Source organism: Panthera uncia (assembly GCF_023721935.1).
Source record: "Panthera uncia isolate 11264 chromosome C1 unlocalized genomic scaffold, Puncia_PCG_1.0 HiC_scaffold_4, whole genome shotgun sequence".
Lineage (NCBI taxonomy): Eukaryota > Metazoa > Chordata > Mammalia > Carnivora > Felidae > Panthera > Panthera uncia.
Window position 1 is genome coordinate 80219566 of NW_026057585.1, and position 4628 is coordinate 80224193.

The window sequence follows — 4628 nt, forward strand, 5'->3', positions numbered from 1 at the left end:
AACTGTGAGATCATGACCTGAGCCAAAGTCGGACGCTCAACCAAGCCACTCAGGCGCCCTATCTAAACCACCTTGGTACCCTTGTCAAAGATCAATTGACCACATACGTATTTTTAGTTCTAGTTTATTTCTGGTTTCTTTATATGCTCTTATTCTCAAATCTATTCCATTGACGTATATGTCTATCGTTATGCCCGGTATCACATTGTCTTGCTTACTGTAGCTTTGGAGTAAATTTTGAAATTGAAAGGTGTGTGTCCTCCAACTTGTTTCTTTTTCAAGATTGTTTTGGCTATTTTGGATCTTTTGCATTTCCATATGAATTTTAGGATCATCTTGTCAATTTCTACAAAACAAAAGTGGGGGAAGCTTGGATTTTGATAGAGGTTGCAACAAATCTGCAGATCAATTGGGGAGAATTCCATCCTAACAATATTAAGTCTTACAATCCACGAACCCAGGATGGCTTTCCATTTATTTATGTCTTTTTTTTTTTATGTTTATTTATCTTTGAGAAAGAAAGAGCATGAGCAGGGGAGGTGCAGAGAGAGAGAGGGACAGAGGATCCAAGGTGGGCTCCACAATGACAGCAGAGAGCCTGATGTGGGGCCTGAACTCACCAACTGTGAGATCATGACCTGAGCCAAAGTCGGACGCTCAATCAACTGAGCCACTCAGGTACCCACCCCCCATTTATTTATGTCTTTTGAATTTTCTTTTAGATTGCTGATTTTAAGCAGAAGAGAGGCATAATCTGATTTTTTTTTAACGTTTATTTATTTCTTAGAGACAGAGAGACAGAGTGTAAGCGGGGGAGGGACAGAGAGAGAGGGAGACACAGAATCCGAAGCAGGCTACAGGCTCTGAGCTGTCAGCACAGAGCCTGATGTGGGGCTCGAACTCACAGACCGTGACATCATGACCTGAGCTGAAGTCGGAAGCCCAACCGACTGAGCCACCCAGGCGCCCCATGACATAATCGGATTTATACTTTAGGAAGAGTACCCAGTGGTGTGTGGAAAAACAGCTGGGGGTGAGAGATGTTATATGAACAAGGGCAATAGTAGCAAGGACAAAGAGGAAAGCACTTGTTCCAGAATTGCTTAGGATGTAACTTGGCAGGACTTGATGATTGACTCTGTATAGAAAGAGAGGGAAGTGAGGCGGATGGTGATTTGAGAACTGTCATATAAAAGGAGAGCCATGAGACAATAGGAGCCAACCAACGGGAACAATAAAGGAAGCAGAAAAGATACAAAAAGGATTACCAATATCTAAAGGTAGAGCGGATCACAAAAAGTCCGCAAAGAACCATTTGCAACAGCATGGATGGAGCTAGAGAGTACAACGCTAAGCGAAATAAGCCAATCAGAGATGATGTCACTGGAGAAGAAACAAAACAAAGCAACAAAGGAAAAAAGAGACAGACCAAAACACAGACTCTTAACCTTCGAGAACAAACTGGTGGCTGCCAGAGGGGAGTGAGTGGGGGAGGCTGAGTGAAATAGGTGAAGGGATTAAGAGTACACTTACCTTGGGGCGCCTGGGTGGCTTGGTCGGTTAAGCGTCTGACTTCGGCTCAGGTCATGATCTCACGGTCCGTGAGTTCGAGCCCCGCGTCAGGCTCTGTGCTGACAGCTCAGATCCTGGAGCCTGTTTCAGATTCTGTGTCTCCCTCTCTGCTCCTCCCCTGTTCATGCTCTGTCTCTCTCTGTCTCAAAAATAAATAAATGTTAAAAAAAAAAATTAAAAAAAAAAAAAAAAAGAGTACACTTACCTTGATGAACACTGAGTAATGTATAGAATTGCTGAATCATGATATTGTGCATCCGAAACGAACATAACACTGTATGTTAACTATACTGGAATTAAATAAAATAAGTGTAAAAAAAAAGTCCACAAAGGAGACCGAGAAGGAACAACCAGGAACAAGGAGTGTGCTCTGTGAGTGCAGGGGGGGGGGGGGGGGGGACTAACCAGCCTTGCGGAAATGCTTCCATTGGATCCAGCCAAGTTAGAAGTCCCTGGTGACCCAGACAGGGCTCTTCCGGCAGAGGGCTGAAGCACATTGCTGCGGATGGGGAGGGAGCAGTAGTTGAGAAGATGGGCAGCACAGAAGGACGATTCACTCCAGAAGTTTGGAGGGGAAGGGAAAAAGGAGTGAAAAAGAAGTAGCTAGAAATGCAAAGGGAGTCAAGGGGCGGGGGTGTCATCTTGGGATCCAAGAGACAAGGGCGTGTTTACAGGCTGACAGGGAGGGTTGGGGGGGGGCGGGCAGGAAGGATGAGGGATGGAGTGGGGCCCATGTGTGGAGCTGGAGGAACACCTGGGAGGAGGAGAGAGGAGGTGAGAGGGTTTGGAATGGTGCACACCAATCACACGGCTCAAATCCCCCTCTCCTCCTCAAGCTCAAGTCCTCTACTTTGCATTCCTCACCTGGATCACTGTGCTGGCCTTCAGACGCTCAGCCTTGTGGTGTAGGCTTGCTGGGCCAGCGGCCAGGAGAGGCTGACTGAACAGAAGGAAACAGAATGGGCCAGTGGCCTCTGTGAAGTCAGGGGATGAGGCACTAGGAGTCGGAAGACAGGCATTCTGCAGGAGGGGGCCTTGTGGGAACCCTTGAGGCTGGGGTTCCAGAGGGGAACATCCAAGGTGTGGCCCCAGAGAGGATGGCAGGGTCATGACGAAGGTCACCAAGGAGATCAAGGAAGGGTATTGGAGGGTTATCTGCATGGATCGACAGGACATTAGGACAGACTGCCTGACAGAAATTCTGAAGTCCTTGATGGATGGAGGGGGGTGACAGGGAGGACAACAGATCAGGGTGATGAGAAGGGTGGCAAAGTAGAGCCAGAGGGCAGGAGATTCAGAAAGGGAGAAAATGATAATGTACACGGGAAAAGACCCTCCAAAGTGTGAGTGGGGTTGTCCGTGAGGGCAGGGAGGATTATGGGTAGCTCTGATTTCTTCTTTATACTTTCCTGTTATTTCCTCCAAGTTTCCTACAATGAAAATTTTTAAATTTTTTTAATGTTTATTTATTTTTGAGAGAGACAGAGACAGAGTGCAAGTGGGGGGTGAGTGGAAAGAGAGAGAGAGGGAGACAGAATCTGAAGCAGGCTCCAGGCTCCGAGCTGTCAGCACAGAGCCCGATGTGGGGCTCGAACCCACAAACTATGAGATCATGACCTGAGCTGAAGTCAAACACTTAACCGACTGAGCCACCCGGGCGCCCCTGAAATGTTTTTAGAAAAGTAAAAGATAGGAAAAAAATACAAATGACAAACATCCCCTTTCACAGCATCTATAATTTGTAATTGTAAACATCCCAAGGTCCCCTTTAAGTACCTTCTCCTCTCAGACAAGCATGATCTTTTGTTTTTTTGTTTTATGCATATGTATATACACTCCTAAAATAGAATATGGTGGGGGGGCTTAATTTTTTTAAGTTTATTTATTTATTTTGAGAGACAGAGAGAGACACACACACACACACACACACACAGACAGAGAGAGAAAACAAGCAGGGAGGGGCAGAGAGAAGAAAAGAATCCCAAGCAGGCTCCGCACCATCAGCACAGAGCCCAATACGGGGCTCAAACTCACAAACTGTGAGATCATGATCTGAGCTGAGATCAAGGGTTGGACGCTTAACCAACTGCACTACCCAGGCGCCCCAGGGTTTGTTGTTTTTTTTTTAATTTTTATTTATTCTTATATTAGAGAGAGACAGCATGCGCAAGCAGAAAAGAGGGGCGGAGGGAGGGAGACATCCTAAGCAGGCTCCATGCTCAGCGTGGAGCCCCACAAGGGGCTCCATGCAGGGCTCGACCCCACAACCCTGACCTGAGCCGAAATCAAGGGTCGGTCGCTCAGCAGACTGAGCCACCTAGACACCCCAGAATATGGTAGGGTTTGTGCATGATTGTTTTATTTACATGGAGGAAGTGTTCGAATAATCAAAGAGGACTGAACCCTCTCTTCAGCTGAGCAGCCCAGCCCGGAGGCCATGCCCTGGGAAGACCCAGCCTTCAGGTGAAGTGCACTGGGCCATGCCTGGTTGTTAAATGTTCCAGGAAAAGGGGGATTACTGCTTGCATTTCTCTGGCCAGGTTTCTACCCACTCTCATGTCTCTCAAGTTATTTATACCATAGAGATCTAGGAGGCAGAGAAAGTAATCATTATCCCCATTTGACAGATGGGGAAACTGAGGTCCAGTGAATGGCAGTAAGCTGCCAGCGTGTCACAGTGTGTTGGTAGAGGGTAAGGGACTAGAGCTTTGCCTAGATTTCTTCCCGGAAGCCCAGGCCAGTGTGCAGAAGGGTGGGGAAGAGGCAAGGGACACTGGGTGGCTTGGACTTTGACCACTTGGCAATAAGGAAGAAAAATGGAAATAGCCAGGGAGCTAAGGCTGGGCCATGGCTGGGAAATTATCTGGGAAGAAACAGACAGGCAGTTTACCCTCCTGGGAGGGTGCCAGGCCCATCCCTGGAGGCTAGGGCTCCCCTTCCCCTTTTCCCCATCCCCACAGTCCCCTCCTTCACTCAGGAGCAGCCTTTACAAATACACAGGTCTCAGCCCCATACCACTGATACATGCTGTGTGATCTTTTTTTTTTTTTAATGCT